Raw genomic sequence first — 26,874 nt, 5'->3', positions numbered from 1 at the left:
TCCTTAGCTGTTCCACATCATGTAGATGCTCACATGCCCAAGAGTCGTGCCACCAAAGAACATCAGAATAAAGAAGAGGTGGACTGAGCTTTAAAAATTGGTGTGGCTCAGGTGGACCTGGATTGGGGATGTGAGGGTAAGCTGTTTGTAGATTGATTGGCCCATGAAACATTAGGTTATCTGGGGAGAGATGCCACATACAGCCTGGCTCATGATCAAGGGGTAGACCTAGTCACTGAAGCCACCACGCAGTTCACCCATGAGTGTGAAACCTGTTTTGTGATCAAGTGAGACAAGAGGGTTAAAGTCTCCCTGGAACAGGGAGTGGTGGCTAGGATTTTGATATTGTTGGGCCAGACAAATGAACTATATTCGACCACTCCCACAAACCCACCAAGGAAAGCACTATGTACTCACCATGGTAGAAGCCAACTGCTGGGTGGCTGAAAACATACCCAGTGAACCATACCACTGCCCAAAATACCATCTCAGGCCTGGAAAGGCAAGTTCTGTGGCATCATGGTACTCTGAAGAGAACTGAATCAGGCAGTGGGAGTCACTTCCGAAACAAACTTGTTGCCTCCTGGGCCAAGAGTGTGAGAAACAAAGTTGTGATTTTGCAGTAGAGTATGTTTTTGAAGTAGAATGTGTTTTTTGCAGTTGAAAACTAGCCTTGTGTATTCAAAGGTAGTTTTGCAGTCATAACAAAGGGGAATTCTAAGTCGGTAAGTAGACAGTAGAAGGCCTCACTGTTCCAAAATAAGGAGGAAGACTGAGAAAAACAGGACAAGCAGTGTGAGAAAAGTAAAAACAAAAATCACAGGCTCTCTAATGATGAGAAAAGAGGGGGGAAAAAAGAGGAAAAGGAAAAATTAAAGGGTTGATCAAATAAATTGTACATACATGGTATAAAAAGGCATTGAGTAGCTTGTGAACCTGTAGTACTCAGCCAATAAAGAAACAAGGGAGGAATTAGGTGTCACGTAATAGGGAATATGAGGTTATGATATACTGTTTACTGTGCACCCCTATTTACAGGACGCCCACCATTGTAATTGTGAATAAAATAAATTCACATAAAACCCTGTCTGAGAAAATTATTGAGGTACTTATTACAGAAGGCATGGCACTGAATGCGGGTATCACATCCCCTATCACCCACAATCTTTTGGAAAGGTTGAGAGATACAGCGGACTGTTGAAGACCATGTTATGAGAATTGAGTCCCATGTTATGAGAATTGAGAATTGAAGTTGTGTTTTTGTAGTGGATAATTCCACTAATCTTGCATATTTGAAAGTGACTGTGCAGGCATGACAGAGACGTACTTTTGTATGAAGTGAGTGTGGACTACTGATCTGTGGTTCCGTAGCTCTGCAAGTGATGCAGACAGAGATGGACAAAGTGAAAGGTAAAAGTCAGAAAGGAAGAGTCTTGGGGAAATCTGGTGTATGGTACTCCTGTGCATGGTAAAGTATATGTACACATACTGTGTATTAATCTGAACAAAGGAAACAATTAAAGAAACTTCAGTATTTTGGCCAAAACACAGGTCTGATGAAAATTCAGGCTTTAAATTTATATGTAAACCATACGACTCCTTTTTCAGAGGAATCGAGTTATGCTCCCTATAATCCTAATATTCCACTGGTGGCAGCAGCAGCCACTCCAGGAAGGGAGAGAGGGACTGCAATTAACACCATCCCTAGAGAAGGAGTGCACTCTACACTCTGGCAAGAATTAGAGCAACCTAGAAGAGATAATGAGTATTTTGCCTTCCCTGATACTAACAGTACTAACTAACACTGTGTATTTTCTTAGGGAGTTTCCAGTGGGACAAGAACAAATAGGTTTTGTCAACTCCCTCCCTTACCAGCAGAGGTTTACGAGATCTTACATGAGGTTGCCCAAAATCACACTTCCTGGGGATTTAGACTTTTGGGAAAAACTGACCTCATGTTTGCCTGGATGGTATTGGCTCAAGCAACCAGACAAGTGCAGCAACAACTGGAGCAAGGCTGGTACTGGCATCCAGAAATCCTGCTCGGTCTGCCCTGAGTGACCACTTTGGCAGATGAAGCCTAAATCATCGATAGTTCTTATGGACATTTTGGGAGAGACCTATAGAACAAAAAGATGTACCTATATATATATACATATATGTATATATATTTATATATATGCTAGAGAACAGGGAACAGTGGTGATGAGAATACCAATATACTAAAGTATCTGGAACCTGAGTGTGACAGAAATGTTATAGAATAAGGGGTGGAGGTTGTACTGGGTCTAGCTGGAATGGAGATTATTTTCCCTTCAGTGGCCCATACAGTGTAGTGCTCTGCACTAGTAGCTAGAACAACACTGGTATCACAGCAGTGTTTTGTCTATTGCTGAGCAGTGCTGGCACAGCATCAAGACACTCTCCAAAGCCCCCCAAAGACAGTAGGCTGGGGGTGGGCAAGAGGTGATGAGGGGACATCACCAGGGCGGCTGACCTAAACCAACCAAAGGGATATTCCATACCATATGATGTCACACTCAGCAATAAAAGGTGGGAAAGTGGAAGGAGAGAGGGTGGCTCTCATTATGAACATTGGCAGTAGGGTAATGGTTGGATCAGATGATCTTGAAGGTTTTTTCCAACCTTAATAATTCTATGATTCTATGGAGATGTCTGTCCTCCCAAACACCCACTATGCATATTGAGGCCCTGCTTTGCAGGATGTGGACAAACATCGCTCATTTATGGGAAGTAGGGAATAATTTTTTATATCTCACTGTGCTTCCATGCAGCCTTTGCTTGTTGTTGTTTTGTTTGTTTGTTTGTTTGTTTGTGTTTTGTTTGTTTGTTTGGTTTGGTTTGGTTTGGTTGTTGGTTGGTTGGTTGTTTTTTTCCTCTTTGTTTTCCTTTTAATTAAACTATCCTTATCTCAACCTGTGAGCCTTTTTTTTTCTTTCCAGCATACTTTCTTCTCCCCCTCTTCCTCTGAGGAGCAAGAGTGAGAGAGCAGTTGTGGTGGAAGTTAGCTGCCCAGCAAGGTAAAACCAACACAGGCAGTCAAGCACATTCATTAGAAGACCCTAGAGCTTGTTAGAGGAGGCTTCTAGAGCTTCCTCAGACCCATACTGTAGTAAATTCCCTTTCCAAACAAAACCAGACACACTCAAGAGTCTCAGAGAACAGTCAGGTGTTCCCCAAGGCTCCTGGAACCTCAACTCCTGAATCATGGAACTATGGAATATCCCCAGTTGGAGGGGACCCACAAAAATCACCACATCCAATTGCTGGCTCCACACAGGGCCACCCAACATCAAACCATATGGCTGAGAGCATTGTTCAAATGTTTCTTGAACTTCAGCAGGCTTGGTGCCATGGTCACTTCTCTGAGGAGCCTGTGCCAGTGCCTGACCACCTTCTCAGTGAAGATCCTTTTCCCTATCCTAATTGGATAATCTCAACCCCCCTCCCGCCTCCACCCCCCCAGCTTCCTAGGTCAAGGGCACTGTTAAACATGCTCATTAGAAGATATTAGAAAACCCTAGAACTCATTAGAGGCCTCTAGAGCTTCCTTGGGCCCTTACACACCACATTTTGATAGGAGATCAGGTTTGTCCAGAAGGACTTGCCTTTCATAAACCCTGCTTACTGGGCCTGATCATGTGGTTGCCCTGTGAGTACTGCATGATGGCACTCAAGATAATCTGTTCCATGAGCTTCCCCCACACCGAAGTCAGACTGACAGGCCTGTAGTTTCCTGGATTCTCCTTCCGGCCCTTCTAGTAGATGGGCATCACATTTGCTAGCTGCAAATTGGGTGATGGGAGACATCCCCTGATAGCCACGACTGCTGCAGAATGATGGAAAGAGGCATGGTGAGCACTTCCACTAAGTCCCTCAGTACCCCTGGGAGGATCCCATATGGTCCCCATAGATTTGCACGTGTCTAAGTGGTTTAGCAGGCCACTAACCATTTCCTCGTGCATTATGAGGGCTTCACTCTGCTTCCTGTCCCTATCTACCAGCTCAGGGGGCTGGGTACCTGAAGAATAACTGGACTTGCTGCTAAAGACTGAGGCAAAGAAAGCCTTAAGTACCTCATCTCTTGTCACTATGTTTCCCCCCACATCCAATAAAGGATGGAGCTTCTCCTCAGTCCTCCTTTCTTTTTTTATGTATTTATTAAAAAACATTTTTATTGTCTTTAGCAGCAGTAGCCAGACTGAGCTCCAGCTGGGCTTTGGTCCTTCTAACTTTCTCCCTGCACAGCCTCACAACATCTTTATAGTCCTTCTCAGTGGCCTGCCCCTTCTTCCAAAGGTCTTTTTCTTCCTGAGTTCTAGCCACAGCTCTCTGTCCAAAGTCTGCTCTCTGGAAGTGCAGGGTGGCAGTTCTGCTAACCCTCCTCCTTACTTTTCCAAGAATAAAAAAACTCTGTTAATTCATAATCACTATGCCCAAGGAGGGTGGCCTCCAGCGTTCACATCACCCACAAGTTCTCTGTTCACAAGCAAAAGATCTTTTTTTTTGAAAGGGGGGGGGGGCCCCGCCAAGGGTGTACCGTCCCTAGTTGGCTCTCTCACTATCTCTGTCAGTAAGTTATCTTCCACACACTCTAGAAACCTCGTAGACTGTTTACTCTCTGCTGTGTTGTATTTCCAGCAGATATTTGTTAAGTTGATGTCCCACATGAGGACAAGGGCTACAGATAAAAGATTTCTCCCAGCTGCTTACAGAGTATTTCATCTGCCGCTTCAGCTTGGTTGGGCAGTCTATAACAGACTACCAACTATGACATCTGCCTCATTGGTCTTCCCCCTTATTCTCATCCACAATCATTCAATCCTGTCATAGCCATTTTTAAACTTTTAAACATTTTCAAAACACTCCCTAATATACGGGGCTACCCCACCCCCTCTCCTTTGCCTATCCGTTCCAAAGAGTTTGTAGCCATCCAATGCAGCACCCCCGTTGTGAGAACCATCCCACCAGGTTTCTGAGATGGCAACTATGCTGTACAATGGCTTCCAGGTCCTCCTGATTGTTGCCCATATTGTATGCATTGTTGTAGATACACTTCAATTGGGCTAGTGACCTTGTCACCTTTGCTGGACACCTCCAGGAAGAGTCTGTCTCTAACCCCTCCTCAGCCCTCTCTGGGGAATGAGTCTGCTACTGCTGGGACTGATATTCCCATGCCTTCTCGTTTCCTGGCTGGATAAACCCAGGTACCTCAGCCTCTCCCCATCTGCTCTGTGTTTCAGCCTCCATCATCTCCCATGGATCTCTGATGACATCTCCTTTGTCCTGGGGACACCAGCTGGTCCCAGTCCACAGCTGTGGAGCTCCCACTGTGGGGCAGGTTGGGGAGATAGTCCCCTTCCTGTCCCTGTCAGCAGTAGCAGAGACATGGGTGTAATAGGTTATTGCAATGGGGCACCATTCAGGCCGGAGGTAGTATGTTGCCCCACACAAGCCTCAGTCCTTCTCTCCTGAACTGCTCCCTGAATCACTGGTCTCAGCTTTGCCCAGCCTACTGGAATGGGCAGGGTGAGATGGGGGAGGGTTGAGGAGGGGGGGAGGGGAAGGAGAGGAATGGTAAAATGGGGGGAGAGAGGGCAGGAGCAGGAAGGATGGAAAGCTTCAAACCTCCAACCGAAGGTTGCCCCACTGCAGAAACACTTCTATCACCATGAGGCCTCTGGACCATTCTGGGTGCAGCTTGCTCTCTGAATAGGCATTTTGTTTGATAACATTCGCAAATATTTATTGGAGATACTTTTATCCTGTTTGCCAGCTCTGGACAGGAGCCTTGCTCAGTCATTGCCAAAACAAGTGCCAGGTTCATTATGTCTGAAGACTGAGGAAATGGCCTTTGCCCAAACCAAGGTTGTTTGAAAGTCATTACCTGGCATCCTCCTAGAGCAGAGGGCTTTGAGAAAGATATGGCACCAAGGAGACACTTCCCAGACAAGGAGAAGGATAGGGCTAAATCTGAATATATTGTTTCATCCTGAGGTCGGAGAGACTTATTAAAACCAAACAGTCATAGACCAATGGTCTCGACAGAAAGGCTGGGATTATCCCAGGGAGTGGCAGGGTACCACTACTCAGAGGTACAGATCATCTGTCAGTGGAACAAGGCAGCCCTGGGACCAGGGATTAGGGAGTGTTTCTTCATTTGAGGAAACTTTCCAAAGTGCACTGTTCCAGAGTTTGAACAAAGTGGCTTAATATCAAACATTTATCTAAAATGAAGTATGGGCATGAAACTGCCAATGTCCCTCTTTGAAAGATCAAAACAAAGGTATATTCCCACAAAAGGGAGTGGTGGAGAGAGATTAGGAGACAGTGATAAACCAAGATTGGGGCATATGATACCAGGAAAACCATGGGTTGGGTCAGGATATCAGGGCTGGCTTAGACAAAACTGATGTGGCAAGATCTGGCTGTGCCCTATAAATCCAGCCCCAGGCTCAGCATTGTATAGCATTGTATATTGACCCTGCCTGAAGGACTGAGTACCCTGTTGCAAAGAAGAAGCCATGAAGGAACAGATCTGTGTTGCATTCCTGGCTGTTTGTCTCCTCATGCTTGGAGTCACTAAGGCAGCTCCCCTGGTAGGAATATTTGGAGGGACTGGGGGACTCAGGATATATGGGGACCATTCATGCACCTGCAAGGGGACAGTGAGAGGGAGGAGGTTGCCAAGGGACTGAGAACATCCTGGCTACAACCATAGTGGGTCCTAAGAGTGGGGGCACTAGGAGGATCTTATTCTCCCAGCTACCCACTAAGTATGAGGGGAGTGAGAAATGAAAATCTGACCCTATTTTCTGTCTTTGCCACTCATCACTCCTGCTCCCCCCTCCATCTTCCCCCATCCTCCTTCCCCCCACCCCAGTCATGGCACAACCACAGCTATAGCCTCTGTATATTCCTTCCAGGACTCTAACAGCTTTAATGTGAACAGTGCTGGGGATGGCAGCTTCAACAACAATGGGGTGAGTATGAAGGGATATGTGGCAGAATATGGAAGGGGAAAAAGAACATATCTCAGAAAACTGGAATGATAAAACATGTATGTTGGGAGACAAATGGTTGACTGAGCCAGAAGAATTTGGGAAGAAGGTGGATTCCACAAATACCTAACATCAGGATCCCAGGAGATGCACAGGATAATCCCTAAGCACCCATACACCTCACTCTCTCTCTCTTCCTTGCAGAATGGCTTTGAACCCCCAGTCATCTATGTAAGTATTGCAACAGACTACAGTGTCTATCGCATCAGAAACTAACAGGCAGTTGCCCTTTCTCAGTGCTCCCAAGGCTGGGTGTGGGGGAACAAAACCAGGAGCATCCTAGCCCTGAGGAAGCAGCCCTGGCCTGAGCCCAATTTTCTGCTTCAGAATGGATTCTGAGCAAAAGAATTGAGCGGACCTCAGGAACATCTCCTATCCTGGTCCAACTATTGTCCCAGGGTCTGGGAGGGGTAGGGAGTGTACAAAAAGGATAGACTTAATGGTGGGAGCAAAGTAGAATCCTCACAATGATCTGCTCTCTCATCCAACTGTTGTCCCCAGGGTCTACACCCCTCCCCCTCCCCCTCTTCTTCCCCTGAATGGTTGCACATAGACGTAACTCTGCGCATGACCTGAGCTCTTTCCTCTGACCTGGCTTCAGGGCCCTTACCAACCTGGGAGACATAGGGAGTGTATGAAGGGGATAGATCTTGTGGTGGGAGCAAAGTAGGATCCTCATAACACTCTGCTCTCTCATCTTTTCAGGATCCTGTGGGTGCTGCTGGGGTATTTCCACTCAAGCAGCCATTCTTCCATTACCATCCCACACAGAGATCTTGGGTTTTCTCTGCCATGTGGTACACAGGAGAAAGGGCACCAGGAGCCCCTTGGTAGCGGCACTCTAACAGTGTTTATCTTGCAGAACCATGGCAGCTTCAGTTGGAATAGGGTTGGTGACCGCAGCTTCAATGACAATGGGGTAAGAATTGAGGCCCTCCCTGGGATAACTGAGGAGGGATTTGGGGGAGGTAACCCACAGTGTATTCAGTTTCTCCTTTGCTTAGAGTAAGGCTTAGCCCCAACTTCTTGCACACTTCAAGGACTGTGTCAGGACATTATTGAAACTGTCACCACATGGAAACCCATTACTTCCCCTTGATCCTGTGCCACCAATACTATGCCACTCCCCAGGAAGAGTAGTCCTTTCTTCACCATGAAATTTCCAAGCTGTCTCAACTTGGACTCGTCTTTCTGCCCTTCACTAAGCCCATCCAGGAAGAGTTTGTCTCTGTGCTCTCTCCAGTCCCCTTTGAAGAAGGGGAGGATAGGGCCTCTACCACTTCACTTTGTTGCTTGTGAGGATACAGCGAATTAGTAGGTGGTGGGAGCTGGGAGAAATGAAGTGGCACTAGTTTATAGGCAGTTCAGGCTGTGGGCAGGTATGGGTTCAATGAAAGATGGGTGCTCCTGGAGATCCTGGAAGATGCCAGGAATTTGTCAGTAGTGTAAAATGAACGAGACAGATGTCCAAGGTGTGGGAGTCACATTGAGATAGGAATGTGCTGGGAAATGTGAGACACTGGGCTGTAAGGTAAACTGGGTGACACTAGCACATGACGAAACAGGAAGGAGGAGCACTGTGAGACATTACAAATTCATAGATATGTGAAGATAAGGAAACAACTAGAAAACACTGAAAAGCAGACCACTTACGAAACACTGGAAAAGAGGAGTGAAGTGATGGGGAGAACTGAGATGAATGGGAAACACTGAGAACAGGTTGCCACATGAGTGTGGGAGGTTCTAAAGTGGATTGCAAGTTGGGGAACATTGGGTAGCAGTGCAACATGAAGGAGGGAGTTCTGGGTTTGTAGGTATCAGAACCTTGGTGCAGCCTCTTCTGCATCCTCACCAGAATGGTGTCACCTCCTTGTCCTTGGAGCCCACACCTGTTTTGTGCTCTTTCCATCCTCAGTACAAACAAGAAAGGAAAACTCCCTCCCCTGACCCCATTAGCCTGCTCTTGCTAATGCATCCCACAGAATGCAGTGTATAGCTGATGAAAGAAGACCAGCAGATATCTCAGGGCAGGTGCTGCGTATTGTCTGGAAGGAGTGTGATGGTTTTACTCGAGTGGGCAGCCGAGCTCCACCACAATCGCTCTCTCACTCCTCCCCTCCTCAAAGAGGAAGGGGAAGAAAAGACAACACAAAGAGCTCGAGGTTTGAGATGAGAATGATTTAATTAAAGGGAAGGGGAATGGGGAGAAAAAGAAACAAAAGAAACAACAAGGCCGTGCGGAAGCACAGAGAGAAAGGAAAAAAAGTTATTCTCTACTTCCCATCAACGAGCGATGTTCAGCCACGTCCCGGGAAGCAGGGCCTCAAAACGTGTACCGGTTGTTCAGGAGAGACCCTCCCCCATGAGAGGCCCCCTTTTATTGCTGAGTGTGACATCAGGTGTTATGGAATATCCCTTTGGTTGGTTTAGGTCAGCTGCCCTGGTGATGTCCCCTCCCCATCAACTGCCCACCCCCAGCCTGCTGGCTCCTGGGGGCTTGGAGGGAGTTCTGATGTTGTGCCAGCACTATGCAGCAATAGACACAACACTGGAGTGATACCAGTGCTGTTCCAGCTATGAGTGCAGAGCACAGCACTGTGTGGGCTGCTGCAGGGAAAGGTGACTCCATCCCAGACAGACCCAACACAAGGGGCTATGTCCATCAGGGCTTGGGAATGCCTAGTCACTCACTCTGTGGCCTGCACTTTCAGGGGTTCCACCCCCAGCCACTTCTGCACCTCTCGGAGCCCTTAGAACTCACCTCTGTCTCTGTCTCTCTCTCTCCCTTCCTCTTTCTCCCCCAACTTTCCACAGAATGGCTTCAAGCCCCCAGTCATCTATGTGAGTATTGCGACAGACCACAGCATCCATCAAATCAAGAACTAAAAGGCAGCTGCATTTTCCCTGTGCTCCCAAGGCTGAGTGTGGGGGAACAAAACCAGGAGCATCCTAGCCCTGAGGAAGCAGCCCTGAGCCCTATCTTCTGCTTCAGGATGGATTGGGTTTGCAAAAGAGTTGAGAGGACCTCAGGAACATCTCCTGTCCTGGTCCAACTATTGTCCCAGGGTCTGGGAGGGGTAGGGAATGCACAAAGAGGATAGATTTCATGGTGGGAGCAAAGTAGAATCCTCACAATGATCTGCTCTCTCATCTTTTCAGGATGTTGTGGGTGCTACAGGGGTGAGTATTTCCACTCTTAAGCAGCCCTTCTTCCCTTAACACACCACCTGGGTTGATCCTGGGTTGTCACTGCCATGCATTTCAGAGAGACTCAGGATAAAGGGTGCCAGGAGCCCCACTATAACAGTGTTTGTTTTTCAGAACCCTGTCAGCTTTGATGATCAGTGACCACAGCTTCAATGACAATGCGGTGAGTATATGCATTGTCATCTGGTTAATAATGCACTAGGAAATTACTAGCATTGTAAAATGAGTGGATGTGGTTTTGAAGGGAAAAAATGTTGGGTTGAAGCAAGAGAATATTCTCAACACTACACTCATATCTCCACCATCGCCATGGTTTCTCCTAGACTCTATTTTGATGATGTCACCCTTGCCATTTGGACTCCTACTTTCTCAGACTCCATCTGTTGCCTCTTCAGTGCAGAAGAAATTTAAATAATCTCATGATTGATCCCATTTGATCTTCTTAATACATCCCAGCCACATTCCAGTGAATGGTGCCACAAGGTTCTACAAAGGGGATCATCACAGAATTGGTAAAAAATCACAGAATTTCTAGGTTGGAAGAGACCTCAAGATCATCGAGTCCAACCTCTAACCTAACACTAACAGTCCCCACTAAACCATATCCCTAAGCTCTACATCTAAATGTCTTTTGAAGACTTCCAGGGATGGTGACTCCACCACCTCCCTGGGCAGCCTGTTCCAATGCCTCACAACCCTTTCAGTAAAGAAGCTCTTCCTAACATCTAACCTAAAACTCCCCTGGCGCAACTTTAGCCCATTCCCCCTCGTCCTGTCACCAGGCACGTGGGAGAACAGACCAACCCCCACCTCTCTACAGCCTCCTTTAAGGTATCTGTAGAGAGCGATAAGGTCGCCCCTGAGCCTCCTCTTCTCCAGGCTGAATAAGCCCAGCTCCTTCAGCCGCTCCTCGTAGGACTTGTTCTCCAGGCCCCTCACCAGCTTCGTCGCCCTTCTTTGGACCCGCTCAAGCACCTCCATGTCCTTCTTGTAGCGAGGGGCCCAAAACTGAACACAGTACTCGAGGTGCGGCCTCACCAGAGCCGAGTACAGGGGGACGATCACCTCCCTAGCCCTGCTGGTCACACTATTTCTGATACAAGCCAGGATGCCGTTGGCCTTCTTGGCCACCTGAGCACACTGCTGGCTCATATTCAGCCGACTGTCCACTATCACTCCCAGGTCCTTCTCCGCCTGGCAGCTCTCCAACCACTCATCTCCCAGCCTGTAGCTCTGCTTGGGATTATTACGCCCCAGGTGCAGGACCTGGCACTTAGCCTTGTTAAACTTCATGCAGTTGACCCCAGCCCATCTGTCCAGCCTCTCCAGATCCTCCTGCAGAGCCTTCCTACCCTCGAGCAGATCGACACTCGCACCTAACTTGGTGTCATCTGCAAACTTACTGAGGGTGCACTCAATGCCCTCGTCCAGATCATTGATGAAGATGTTAAAGAGGACCGGCCCCAGCACCGAGCCCTGGGGGACGCCACTAGTGACTGGCCTCCAACTGGATTTGACTCCATTTACCACAACTCTCTGGGCCCGGCTATCCAGCCAGTTTCTAACCCAACGAAGCGTGCGCCAGTCCAAGCCAAGAGCAGCCAGTTTCTTGAGGAGAATGCAGTGGGAGACGGTGTCAAAAGCCTTGCTGAAGTCAAGGTAGACCACGTCCACAGCCTTTCCCTCGTCCACCCAGCGCGACACTTTGTCATAGAAGGAGATCAGGTTCGTCAAGCAGGACCTGCCTTCCATAAACCCATGCTGACTGGGCCTGATCGCCTGCTTGCCCTTCAAGTGCCGCATGATGACTCCCAAGAGGATCTGCTCCATGAGCTTCCCTGGTACTGAGGTCAAACTGACAGGCCTGTAGTTTCCCAGGTCAGCCCTCCGGCCCTTCTTGTAGATGGGCGTCACATTCGCTAGCCGCCAGTCAGCTGGGACCTCCCCCGATAGCCAGGACTGCTGATAAATGATGGATAGTGGCTTGGCCGGCTCCTCTGCCAGTTCTCTCAGTACCCTTGGGTGGATCCCATCCGGCCCCATCGACTTGTGCACATCCAAGTGCCGTAGCAGGTCACCAACCAGTTCTTCGTGGATGGTGAGCGCCACATCCTGCTCCCCATCCCCTTCCACCAGCTCAGGGTACTGGGAATCCAGAGAACAACCGGTATTGCCGCTAAAGACTGAGGCAAAGAAGGCATTGAGCACCTCCGCCTTTTCGTCATCTCTTGTAACTAAGTTTCCCCCTGCATCCAGTAAAGGATGGAGATTCTCCTTTGTCCTCCTTTTTGTGTTGATGTATTTATAAAAGCGTTTTTTGTTATCTTTAACGGCAGTAGCCAGATTGAGCTCCAGATGAGCTTTGGCCTTCCTAATTTTGTCCCTGCACAGCCTCGCTACATCCTTATAGTCCTCCCTAGTGGCCAGCCCACTTTTCCAAAGATTATAAACCCTCTTTTTTCTTCTAAGCTCAAGCCACAGTTCTCTGTTCAGCCAGGCTGGCCTTCTTCCCCGCTGGCTCATCTTTGGGCACATGGGAACAGACCGCTCCTGCGCCATTAGGATTTGCCTCAGCCCAGCCTTCCTGGACCCCTCTGCCCTTCAGAACCGCCTCCCAAGGGACTCTACCAACCAGAGGGGACTTTACCAACCTCCCAAGGGACTTTACCAACCAAAACATCATCTTCATGGATGTTTTGGGGGATGGAAGGGGTGATCATTTTACAGCTAAAACCCCTCAATTTCCTGAAGAGACAACTGCACACGATGTTTTCAGCACTGTCACACCTCTTTCTCCCTTGCCGAACAGATTTGAGGCACCAGTCACCTTTGTAAGCATTGGGAAAAAATGAATATAACTGATTTTTTTCATCTTCTTCCCTGAATTACAGGACTCCTGAATAATTTCCCTCTGAATTCAATCTACAGTCCCAATTTTGCCCTGTTCCTGAAGAGTTTTGCTTAAGAATGTTCCTGGTGCAAAGCAAATAAACCTGGATCTTACACCACTGTGTTCTGGATCTTTTTTTAGATGTGTATGTGTGGCGTTTTCAGACACCAGTCCTCCTCCAGAATCCCCAGTCTCTTCTCTTGCAACCAAGCTGGTCCCAAACTGCTGCAGATTGCTCAGTAACCTGGGTCAGAGCACTTAATTATAATAACAGCTGGAGACCATGATGTCACCCAGTGCATCTCAGGGTTTTCCTGCTGCCCTTTGGGAATATGTTTTCTTTCTGCCTCAACTGGATTTCACCTGTCGCAGTCTATGTCTGTCATCTATGCTAGAGTGCCAGAGGGGTGGATAGATACCAACAGCAATGTACCAGTATGTTGAGTTGAGTCCCAAGGGCTGTTGTGCCACACACATCAAGTTGAGTCAAGTTGCGAGGATATTTGGGCAAATCGAGTCTCAAGTCACAAGGGCTGTCAGGTGGAGTCAAGTTGAGTCAAGCTGAGTTGCAAGGGCCTTTTGACCAAGTTGAGCCAAGTGACAAGGGCTGTCAGGCTGAGTAGAGTCAAGTTGCTAGGGCCTTTGGGCTGAGTCAAGTCAGCTGCGAGGGCTGTCAGGGCTGAGCCAAGTCGAGCTGCGTGGGCCTTAGGGCTGAGTTGAATCACAAGAGCCTTAGGGCTGAGTCGAATCAAGTCGCGAGGACTGTTGGTTCGAGGTGAACCAAGTTGTGATGGCATTCAAGATGAGTTGATTTGAGTCAAATCACATGAGTTGTTTTGCTGAGTCCAGTTGAATCATGAGAGCCATCAGACCAAGTTGAATTAAGTCGAGAGGGCTGTCAAGACAAGTCGAATCACAAGGGCCATTGGGCCGAGTCAAGGCAAGTCGCAAGGGCCATTGTATTGAGCCAGATTGAGTTGAGTCGTGAGGGTTGTCAGATTGAGTCTTGTCAATTCACTAGGGCTGTAGGGCCAGGTCACATCTATTCGTGAGGGCCATCAGGCTGAGTCGAGTCACAAGGGCTGTTGGGCTGACTCAAGTTGAGTCAAGTCGAGAGGGCTGTCAGGCCGAGTCGAGTAGAGTCATGAGGGCCATTGGGTTGAGTCTTGTCGAGACAAGTTGCAAGGGCCTTCAGGCTGAGTCAAGTCGATTCATCAGAGCCATTATGCTGCATTTAGTTGAGTCACAAGGGCCGTTGTGCCAAGTTGAGACAAGTTGAGTCAAGTCATGAGGACAGTTGGGCTGAATTGAGTCTAGCCATGGGGGCCATATGGCTGAGTCAAGTTGATTTGTGATGGCTATCGGTCTGATCCAAGTCGAGCTGAGTGGGCCATCAGGCAGAGCCGAGTCGAACTGTGGGGGCTGTCGGGCCGAATCGAGTTGAGCTGCAAGGGCCGTTGAGCTGAGTCAAGTCAAGTCTCAAAGGCCTTCTGCCTGAGTTGAGCCAAGTTGTAAGTGACCTTGGGATGAGTTGAGTTGAGTGGCAAGGGCTTTCTGGCCAAGTCAATCCAAGTCTAGAGGGCCTTTAGGATGAGGCAAGCTGAGTGGCGAGGGCAGTCAGGCTGAGTTGAGCTGAGTTGCGAGGGCTGTGTTTGGATGAGTCAAGTAAGTCACAAGGGCTGTTGTTCCGAGTTGAATTGAATCGAGTCAAGTCATGAGGACAGTTGGGCAAGTCGAGTCAAGTGTGACATGGGGCTGAGTTGAGCTGAGTCACAAGGGCCTTCTGGCCAAGTCAAGATAATTCACAGAATCACAGAATTTTAGGGGTTGGAAGGGACCTCAAGAGATCATCGGGTCCAACCACCCTGCCAAAGCAGGTTCCTTAGAGCAGGCTGCCCAGGTAGGCGTCCAGACGGAACTTGAGTATCTCCAGAAAAGGAGACTCCACAACCTCACTGGGAAGCTTGTTCCAGTGCTCCACCACCCTCACCATGAAGTTCTTTCGCATGTTGGTGCGGAACTTCCTGTGCTCCATTTTGTCCTGTCCAAACAAACCACTGAAAAGAGGTTGGCCAATTCCCTCTGTCTCCCACACTTCAAGTATTTATAATAATTGATAAGATCCCCTCTCAGTCTTCTGAGAGCCAGGTCTCTCAGCCTTTCTTCATAGGGAAGATACTACAGACCCCATATCATCTTTGTGGCCTTCCGCTGGACTCTTTCCAGGGGATCCCTGTCTTTTTTGTACCAGGGAGCCCACAACTGGACACAGTACTCCAGGTGAGGCCTGACCAGGGCAGAGTAGAAGGGGAGGATCACTTCCCTTGACCTGCTGGCCACTCTCCTTTTAATGCATGCCAGGATCCCATTGGCCCTCTTGGCCAGCAGGGCACACTGCTGGCTCATGGTCAACCTGTCGTCCACCAGGACCCCCAGGTCCTTCTCCTCAGAGTTCCGCTCCAGCAGGTCGTCCCCCAGCCTGTACTGACACGTGCAGTTGCTCCTTCCCAAGTGCAGGACTCTACACTTGCTCTTATTAAACCTTTGGTTTCTTCCTGCCCATCTCTCCAGCCTGTCCAGGTCTCGCTGAATGGCAGCTGAATGGCTTCTGGCATGTCGGCCACTCCTCCCAGCTTTGTGTCATCAGTGTACTTGCTGAGGGTGGAACTATTCCCACATCAAGGTCGTTGATGAAGATGTTGAACAGGACCGGACCCAGCACCGACCCCTGGGTCGCTCGTCACAGGTCTCCAGCCAGACTCTGCACCACCAATCACCACCCTCTGAACTCGGCCAGTCAGCCAGTTCTCAACGCACCTTACTGTCCACTCCTCTATCCCACACTTTCTCAGCTTTGCTAGCAGGATGTCATGGGAGACAGTATCAAAAGCCTTGCTAAAGTCAAATGTAGATGACATCCACTGCTCTTCCCCCATCTACCCATCTGGTCATGCCATCATAGAAGGCAACGAGGTTGGTCGAGCATGACTTCCCCTTGGTGAATCCGTGCTGACTACTCCTCATAACCTGCTTCTCTTCCAATTGCTTGGGGATGGCATCCAGAACAAGCTGTTCCAACACCTTTCCAGGGACAGAGGTGAGACTGACTGGCCTGTAGTTTCCCGGATCCTCTTTCTTGCCCTTCTTGAAGACTGGAGTGATATTGGCTATCCTCCATGCACCTCTCCTGTTCTCCAGGACCTTTCAAAGATGATAGAGAGCAGTTTGGTGATCACCTCTGCCAGGTCCCTCAGTACACGTGGATTCATCCCGTTGGGGCCCATGGATTTGTGTGCATTGATCGCATGCAGATGCTCCCGAACCACTCCCTTGTCAACCAAGGGGGAGCTCTCAATTTCCCAGACCCTTTCTCCTCCCTCCAGGGTCCAGGAGTCCCGGGGGTGAGTCCCTGAAGCAAAGACTGAAGCAAAGAGAGCATTCAGTATCTCTGCCTTCTCAGTGTCTCTCGTTACCTGGACACCTCCCTTGTTCAGCAAGGGACCCACATTATCCCTAGTCTTCCTTTTACTGTTTACATACTTAAAAAAACCTTTCTTATTATCCTTTATCTCTTTTGCAAGCTTCATCTCTAGGTAGGCTTTATCCTTGTCTCATCCCTGCAGGACCTGACAACGTCTATACTCCTCCCAAGAGGACAGGCCCTTTTTCCACATTTCATAGACCTTCCTCTTCCATTTGATCTTGTCGATGAGCTCCTTGCTCATTCACTCAGGTTTCCTGCCCTCCTTCCCTAATTTCCTGTTCTTAGGGATGCACCGATCCTGAGCTTGGAAGAAGTGCTGTTTAAATGTTGCCCAGCTCTCACAAGCACCCTTACCTTCTAGTAATCTAGCCCATGAGATACTCCCAAGCAGGTGCCGGAAGAGGTTGAAGTTGGCTCTCCAAAAGTCCATGGTAGCAATCCTGCTTTTTGCCTTACTTCTTCCACCAAGTTCCATCTTGAACTCCACCATCTCATGGTTGCTGCATCACAAGCTGCCCCCAACCTTCACATCCCTAAAAAGCCCATCCCTGTTGGTAAGGACAAGGTCTAGAAACACCCCTCTCCTTGTCGGCTACTCTACCACCTGTGTCAACGCATTGTAGGATCTGTTTGGACTGCACGTGCCTGGCTGAGTTGCTTACCCAACAGATGTCTGGATAACTGAAGTCCCCCATGAGAACCAGTGCCTGGGATTGTGAGGCTACTACCAGCTGCTTGTAGAAGGCTTCATCGACCTCCTGCTCCTGATCTGGTGACCTGTAGTACACCCCCACAACAGTGTCCCCCATACCAGCCCACCCCGCAATTCTCACCCACAAGCTCTCCACTTGTCCTTCACCATCCCCCAGGTAGAGCTGGGTACACTCTAATTGCTCCCTCACATAAAGGGCAACCCCACCCCCTCGCTTCCCCAGCCTGTCTTTCCTAAAAAGGACATAGCCCTCCATGACAGTGTTCTAGTCAGGCAAGCTGTCCCACCACGTCTCCATGATCGCAACAAGATCGTGGCCCTGGAACTGAACACAGATCTTGAGCTCATCCTGTTTATTTCCCATGCTTTGTGCATTGGTACTTTAGGGAAGCAGCAGGTGCAGTAACCCCTGGAGGGATGCAAGAAGAAGATTCCAGATGGAGTATCTGGATCATTACCTTCTCTGTGGAGCCCTCAGACAATCCTATGGGACAACTCAGAGGTTTTTCCCTACTATCTTCAACAGTGACAGCAGTGACAACTTCCCCCAGCCCTTCTCTGTCACTTCTAACTCCCCTCCCTTCCCCCATCAAACCTAGTTTAAAGCCCTAGTAATCAGCCCAGAGAGCTTGCTCCCCAGCAGTCTTGTGCCCCCCTTGCTGACATGGAGTTGGTCAGCAGCCCACATACCCGGCTTCTCAAAGGGCTGCCCAAGATCAAAATACCCAAAGCCTTGGTCCGGACACCACCCCCTCAGCCAGTCATTCACCTGTCCCATTCTCCTCCTTCTTTCTGGGTCCCAGTCACCCAGCAGGGGGACAGAGGAGAACACTACCTGCACCCCCAATCCCTTCAACAACTTTCCCAGGGATGCAAAGTCCTTATTAATATTACCATATTAATATTATCATTTTTCTTGTCATAGCCTCCCAGGACCCAGCCTGAATGACTATAAGAGGATAGTAGTCTTCTGGTTTAATGAGCTGTGGCAGAGCCTTCCTAACATCTCTGACGTGCTCCAGGAAGACAACACACCTCTCTGGAGAGGTTATCTGGGCGACAAATGGGAGCCTCAGTGCCCCCAGCAAGGAGTTTCCAATCACTAAGACTCTCCGCCCTTTTTTTGTGGCACTGGTTTTGATGCAGTGCCCCATCCAGCCCCGCTCCCTATGCTAAGGCCGTGAGGGCCATCAGGGTGAGTTGAGTTGCAAGGGCTGTCAGGCCAAGTTGATTTGAGTCACGAGGGCCATTGTGCCACAACAAGTCAAGTCAAGTCATGAGGGTTGTTGGGCTGAGTCACGTCGATTTGCTAGGGTTGTATGGCTGGGTCACGTCTATTCGCAAGGGCCTTCAGGCCTCATACTCTAGAACAGTCTAGAGTACTTACTACTAGTCTAGAGTACATACTCTAGCACAGTCTAGAGTTCTTCTACTCTAGAACACAGTAGAGGTGTTTTTGACCGTCCCTAATCAGGGGCAGCTGCAAACAGGGGCTGGCAACACCCTAGGACAAGGGCAGTTAAACATGCTCAATAGAGGCCCTTAGAGGCTTCTAGAGCTTGCTCAGTTCCACAGCCTACTGGAAGGCCTTATCTTTGTCCTTGCCTAACAGAGAAAAGCACCCTTAACTTTCTCAGAGGCCTGCCAGGCATTCCCCAAGTTCCTGGACATCAACTGTAGAAGGATCCTCAAGTATCAAAAAGAGAGCCTAAGACTGCTGTGCAAATTGATGCCTGTCTTGGTTGCTTCTGGGAGCTGCACTCTGGGAGAAGTGCTCGGATTGCTCTCTGCTGTTTGTCTGGAGTCTTCTTGGCTGAAGATACATATGTGTGTCAAGAACTGATTGGACTACGGCATTGTGGAATAATTGCTGGAGGTGTCTCATTGAGGCTAAAAATTTGTCCACATTGTAAGGGAAGGTTCAGTGTTGAGGAAATGCTGCTTACAGTGCATTACTGCTATAACTTTGGGCCTTTTATATGTCTCTAACAATGGTGAAATTTCTGGACTTTGCATAATTGGTCCACCAGCTGTTGTCAATAGCCCTCATTCCCTCTAGATGGCTCCCTGGTCATGCAGAACTCCAAAGGCATATTGAGAATTTGCATTGACATTGAGGGTCTGCCCTTCTGCTAATTCCAAGGCCACAGTCAAGACAATTCAGCTGAGGTATTATGGGGTAGTGACTTTGCTTCTACAATGTCCCAGAGGCTCACTTTCTCCTATCCTGCTTCATGCTGTCCATTTTTCATTAAACTGCTACCATCCATGAAAGGAAAACAAGCTGTTATTATTTAAGAAATTCATGTAGCTATTATTTCACATTAGTAGAGTAAATTTAGTGAACCCTTAGGCCATTGTATGAGTTGTGGGTCACCTGTTGTTGTTGTTGTTATTGTTATTATCATTATCCTTTCTTTTCTGTCCTAATAAACTGTCTCTATCTCAACCCACAAGCTTTCATTTTATTTATTTATTTCAATTCTCTTTCCCCATCCCGTGGGGAGAGGAAGGGAGAAGGGAGGAAGGAAGGGTGAGCGAATGGCTGAGTGGTCTTTAGCTGCTGGCTGGGTTAAACCACTACAACCTGTAAGCATATGAACAGTGTTTTTATCTCTGTTTGTAAGTTCAGCATGGGTTTAAAACTCATTTTCTAGTCCATTTTTTTTTTTCTCCAGTTGTTATTTTTCATCCTTTGAGACAAAATGGATCTCAAAAGTAAAGCTAGTGCAGAATCCCTTTGTCAGTCTAGTTTTGAGACAGATGAATTGTAAATTTGCCCATTTGACCATACTGAGGACAGGATTTACTGATTTGTGTTCATAGAATGTTTTTTCCCTTGGAAGTTGAAGAGGTTCATGGGAATTCTCTGAGCTTGAGAAAGTCTTTTACACAAGCAGTTAAAAAATACTCACAGTTGCAATATTTAATGACCTTAGCTATCTCCCAGGTCTAGCGTTTCTTATTTTAACAAGGTTTTCAATTTTATTAACAGCATTTTTCTGGTTATCACAGATAACAGAATATTAGAGGTTGGAAGGGACTTTGAAAGATCATCTAGTCCAATCCTCCTGACGGAGCAGGAACACCTAGATCACGTCACACAGGAACACATCCAGGTGGGTTTTGAATGTTTCCAGAGAAGGAGACTCCACAACTCTCATGGCCAGCCTGTACCAGTGTTCTGTCACCCTCACAAAAAAACAAAAAACAAACAAACAAACAAAAAAACACAAAACAAACAAACAAAAAAAAACTTTTATTTCATATTTAAATGGAACCTCCTATATTCCAGCTTGCACCCATTGCCTCTTGTCCTATCATTGGATGTCACCAAGAAAAGCCTGGTTCCTTACTCCTGACACTCACCCTTTACATATTTGTAAACATTAATGAGGTCAGCCCTCAGTCTCCTCTTCTCCAAGCTAAAGAGACCCAGCTCCCTCAGCCTTTCATCATAAGGGAGATGCATCACTCCGTTAATCATCCTTGTGGCTCTGTGCTGGACTCTCTCAAGCAGTTCCCTGTCCTTCTTGATCTGAGGGGCCCAGAACTGGACAAAATTTTCCAGATGTGTTCTCACCAGGGCAGAGTAGAGGGGGAGGAGAACCTCTCTTGACCTAGTAACCACACCCCTTCTGATACACCCCCGGATGCCATTGGCCTTCTTGGCCACAAGGGCTGCTGACTCACGGTCATCCCAATGTCCACCAGGACCCCCAGGTCCTTCTCTGCTTCACTGTTCTCCAACAGGGCAGTCCCCAACTTATACTGGTGTCTGGGGTTGTTCTTGCCCAGATGCAGGACTCTACATTTCCCTCATTATAATTCATTAAATTTCTCCCCATCCAATTTTTCAACCTGTTGAGGTCCCACTGGATGGCAGCACAGCCTTCTGGCATGTCAGCCACCCCTCACAGTTCACTACCGGATCATTTAGAACACACTTCCTCAGTTTAGCTGCAAGGATATTGTGGGAGATGGTGTCAAAGGCTTTATTGAAATCAAATTGCACCACATCCATTGCCTTTCCATCATCTATCCACCCAGTTATATCCTCATAAAAGGCTATAGGTTGGTCAAGCACAACTTCCCCTTGGTGAAGCCATGTTGACTGCCCCTAATGACCCTTTTGTCCTTGATATGACTAGAGACAATGCCAAGGATAAGTTGTTCCATTACCTTTCCAGGGATGGAGGTGAGGCTGACCGGTGCATAGTTACCTGGGTCCTCCTTCTTGCCCTTTTTGAAGACTGGAATGACAGTACATAGTTATTCTATGTATTAATTAATTTGTGGTATTAAAATCTAACCCAGATCTCTTCTGTAATGGCTAGTTCATCTGACTGAAACAGAAAGAGAAGAAATGATTCCCGTCTCTAGATATAAATTATATATACCGTTATGATAGTGGATAGTACAGCCATTCAGAGGGACCTCATCAAACTGGAGAAATGACACAAGCCTCAGTAAGGCACATACAAAGTACTACACCTATGGCTGTATTCTAACTGAATTCTGTGCAGCAATATATGCTGGAAGCTGACTGGGTAGAGTGCAACTTTGAAGAAAATGAGCTGATGACTTTGGAGATTCAGAAATACATTACTGTGGAGAAGAAGACCAAAGACATACTGGAGCTGCATTAGCAACAGCATAGCCAGAAGGTCAAGGGAAGTGTTTATTCCTCTCCTTTCCACACTTGTAAAACTATGTCTGGAGTATTGCATTAAGTTTTGGGCTCCAGGTTGAAAGAATCATTGACACACTAGAGCAAGTCCAACAGCATCCAACTGAGATGGTCAGGGGACTGGAGAATATGGCATACAGAGAGAAGCTGCCCATGTAGCTTCCAAGTTTCTTATTTATTCTCCCATGTAACATTTAATCTAATTTCTATTACATTTAACAGCTAAAATTCCAGACATTGATCAGTTTTGAATGATGTCATACCAGAAGTAATTTCCTAGCTAATAATCACTAGTTTGACCTTAGCTCTCATATGTGATCTAATTACAATATTGCCAAAATAAATAAGACCAAAAGGTACTTTTTACTTCTCATGAAAAAGATGTGATATGCAGAAATGTTATACTCCCCACACTGCGCTTCTCTGACTAAGATTATTATTCAGTAACAGTCTGCAGAAGCAGATGGACATAATTTTTAGTCATTTTGCCTCACGGCCTACTGTACTGTCTTAAAACATAGCTGAAAATGGATTTGTGTTTTGATACAAAAGCTGGCTGGAAAAATCAAAATCTTCAAAAAAAATCAAATTTTATCAATTGTATATTTAAAACGTGGAAGTTCTCTCTTATGTTGAATAGTGTAGTTTTTATGTTGAAAATATTGTGGTACATTTGGCTAGCCTATTTAATTTTTATTATTTTTTTTTAAGTATTATCCAACTGGCCACATTATGTCGTATTAATATAAAAGCATTTCTAGTAGCCAATCAATTCTTATAAATCTACATGGAATAGATTCTTTATATTCTCTTTGTTTATTCAGAGAGCCATTTCATTCCTTTAACAACTGAAACACCTTTTTTGCTAGTTTTCATCTCTATTTGTCCTTCAAAGCCTGAAAATGGCAATGAGAGCCGTTGGAGAAAGTGAGGACATGCACTCTTTCACACTACCAGACTTTTATATATATAAGAGAGGTCTTTTCCATTTCATGTCTCTTCAGAGAAAACCTCTTTTCCACCATAGTTTCTGTGTAAGTTTGTATCAAAAATGTTCAGAATAGCTCAACCAACATTGCTTTCATACTGCCTCTTGTCTGTGTGGCTCCTGCTGAAAGAAACTTTCATCCTACTTGACAAGGGAGACCAAATTAGATAAAAATTTTGCTGAAGGATTCAAATGAGATGGATAAAACTGCTCTTTCTGCTGGAGCTCTGCTTCATTGCTAAAGAGATTCTCACTTCAGCTGACCAAGCTTGTCCTGTTTTATGGAGGCAGGGTGAGGAGTATGTATATTGGTTTGCTGTGAATGGTTTACATGGGACTTCAGATCTAGGCCAAGAATCCAAATGATGGTGTTAAATTTGATATAGACTAACAAATCAGAGATGGAAGAAAATCATAAAAAATTAGGATTCTTAGTCTTTGGCCCCAAAGTTACAGGATTGTTCTCTGTTGTACACTTCCTATTAATCATTTCTACTACTGACTACTATTTGTTAACTTGCAAGAATTTCTGGTGGTGAATAAAATTGCCATTGTTTCTTCATCTCTCCCAAATCCCAAAAGCTGGTGGCTACAACTATACTATTTTCTAAGGGAAATAATAATAATAAAAAATATTCCTATAATGTTCAGAGCTCAGTTTTATCTGTTGTCTATTAAATGTCTTCAGTTACTCAGAAATACCACAGTAGTCTGTAACGTTTTGCAAATGCCTTCTGTGTGCTGAATACATCCTGCTCTCACATCCCTCCCAGTGAATGCAAACACTAACATTTCCCACTTCAGTCTGTGAAATTAAAACAGTTTGTAAAGTAGTTGGTTAGGAAAAAGATAGTAGTCATATTTTAGGGCAGCAGTAAATTTAGTTTTTAAGTTGGTGCCCATTTACTTTATAAAGTTGTATATGTCAGTGGTCATTGAAGAAATTGACATTTAACGATATTATTTCTTCTTGGAAAACAGGACGACAGAAGGACAAAGCCTGGGAGGAAGACAACAAGCCTTCAGCATGAGCGACCCCCAGAGGGACCACCAGAGACTGATACGCATGCGTCCAGGAGAGGGTTCAGATTCTGGTAACTAATTATAATAACCCTGCCTTTTCTAGGAGTAGTGATGAATATGTATTAGTCTAGGAGCATAAAAACCAGCCACCTGATGTAATAAGTGTTCGTCTTGGTGGAGCAGAGACTCCCAGCACACCCAGCGCTGTTTGCTTGCCTCTATTCGCTTAATAAATTGCAATTGGAATCCTATTTGGAACTCAATCATTTATTAATAAGATATTTTTCTTGACTGGGAAAGAGGTTGGGAGGTGTGTTGCTGGTCAAAGCCCTATGTCTCACTGCATTATTTTTACTTTTTTTTCCCTTTTCTTCCTCTGTGTGTATGTATGTATTTTCATTTATGAAAAGTTGACTTCTGGTGTGTTCATCTGTTACTGGTTCCAAGGTGCTCTATTTCTTCCCACAAGCTGTCTTATTTGGTAAGAGTTGCTGCCAGTAACAAGCCATATATCTGGACCTGTGTGACTTTCATGGTTCTACCAACATCTTTCTTGCTGTTTTCCTGCTATGCTGTGACAGTTTGGGGAGGCTTTTGTCTTAGGTCTATAGGACTAAGGCCAACACACCTTCTGCTAACTAATATCCCTTCCTTTGGAGATCTTAATTGTGAACGGCATCACCTCAAATAATGTGTGCTGTTCTGGGCACCACAGTACAAAAAGAAGTTGAAACTGTTGAAGAGGGAGGGCTACGAAGATGGTGAAGGGCCTAGAGGGGAAGACATATGAGGAGTGGCTGAAGTCACTTGGCCTGTTCAGCCTGGAAAAGAGAAGGCTGAGGGGAGACCTCATCACGGTCTACAGCTTCCTCACAAAGGAGAGTGAAAGGGAAGGCGCCGATTTATTCTCCTTAGTGACCAGTGATAGGACCCGTGGGAATGGTGTCAAGCTGTGGCAAGGGAGGTTTAGGCTAGACATCAGGAAGAGGTTCTTCACTGAGAGGGTGGCCTCACACTGGAACAAGCTCCCCAGGGAAGTAGTCACTGCACCAACCCTGTCAGAATTTAAGAAGCGTTTGGACAGTGTGCTTAGTCACATGGTCAGAATTTTTGTGTAGACCTGTGTGATGCCAGAAGTTGGACTCGATGATCCATGTGGGTCCCTTCCAACTCAGGATATTCTATGATTCTATTGAGAGGGAGAAGTAGCTAAGGGTAGAGTTACATTAAACATGATTTTTATATAAAAGTTAAAAGGAACACATTAGAAGGAATATAAAGAAATTGCAAAAATATGTCAGAAGCAAGGGTATTACATCTATACCTTTTGTGCTCTTTAATAGATGAAAATAGTTGTGAAACCACATTAATTGGACAAGGGAGGAAAGAATAAAGAAGAAAGCATGTGCTTACTGATACAAAACCAACTTAAATCTGGAAAAGCCTTCCATTGTTTTACTGAATTTGATTTAGGTCTTAAGATATAAATCTGAGCCTGCAAATCAAGAGATGATTGTAAATGTGGTGTAGAACGACAGTCCTTCTTGTAATTTTTCTGGTTTTAGTGTCTGAAAGACAATGGATTACTAAACTGGTAAAATTTAAAAAAACATTCCACTTAAGTTCCAAAATACAAATTATTTTCATTCCCTTCCCTTTCCTTCCCTTTTCTAGAATCTAGAATTGTAAAAAACTTGGAAAGATTAACAACAGTAATAACAAAATGACAAATGCAGATGCCTGGAACTCTGAATTTCAGTACAGTTAGTAATCTGTGTCTGTATTTGTGTAAGTCTGTATTGGTTAACTCTTTATTATATAATAATTTATACTAGCTCCCTTTAAATCAGCAAACAAAGCACCAATAACAGAAAAAGGTGATGTTAACTCCTTAATTAAAATTTTGTAACTCACTGTAATAAGTAGGTAGGTGAGAACAGGTAAATTTTAGGGACTTCCTAAGTAATTTGTAAGAGCTTTAAAAATGCTATATAAAACACAGTTTTGGCCATTTGCAGCTGTCTGAAATTACTAAGAAAGGGAAAGGAGACTTTTAGGTAGTATTACACAGGTCTGACTACAGCAAAATTCTGTGGTATAATCTCCCTCATGCCAATACTGCAGTGCAACTCCACTGGTTGTAATAAATTTAATCTTGATGTCAGTGAGAGGAAGATCAGGCCCATTGTACTTGCCCCATAAAGCAAAACACTTTGGTGCTGACTTGAAATGGTTGCTGGAATAATTCAGTATTTTTGATGCTGTAATCTGCATATCCTCTAAAACAAATGAATCATTTAGCGTTGAACTGTTTTTATAGTAAGGTCTTCAAAATAATGAGACAATCTTTCTCATGTCATTCAAACTATTACTGCAGAAACATATGTGGCAATATCCCTTAAAAGTTACCATCCTTGCTGCACAACTAGAAAACTAGATCCTCTGTGTGTTCCTCATTATTTCAGTACAAAGGAGGTAAGATCTGGAGCTGAATGCAAGGCTTCCTCAACAATAGGCAAAATAGTTCTTATATTTAATGGTTGAGATCACTCCTTCCATGGAAGAAAAGAAGTTAGAGAAGAGGGGAATGATTTGGAGATTTGTAGGGCAAATGAGAAAGACAGAGATAGGTGTCCCTATAGCAGCCACATAAAGCCGTCCCGTAGCAGTAACTGCTATCCTACCCTCCTACCAGCAGGCAGCTTGAGATTTCAGAGTTATACAATAGAAGAACAGGGAGACAGCAACTGGTTTCCATTTCATGAGACTCTTGAGCTAGGAGACGGAAGCACTTTATT

The sequence above is a fragment of the Oxyura jamaicensis genome, chromosome 1 (assembly GCF_011077185.1).
Source record: "Oxyura jamaicensis isolate SHBP4307 breed ruddy duck chromosome 1, BPBGC_Ojam_1.0, whole genome shotgun sequence".
NCBI classification, from domain to species: domain Eukaryota; kingdom Metazoa; phylum Chordata; class Aves; order Anseriformes; family Anatidae; genus Oxyura; species Oxyura jamaicensis.
This window is presented reverse-complemented; position numbering follows the sequence as displayed.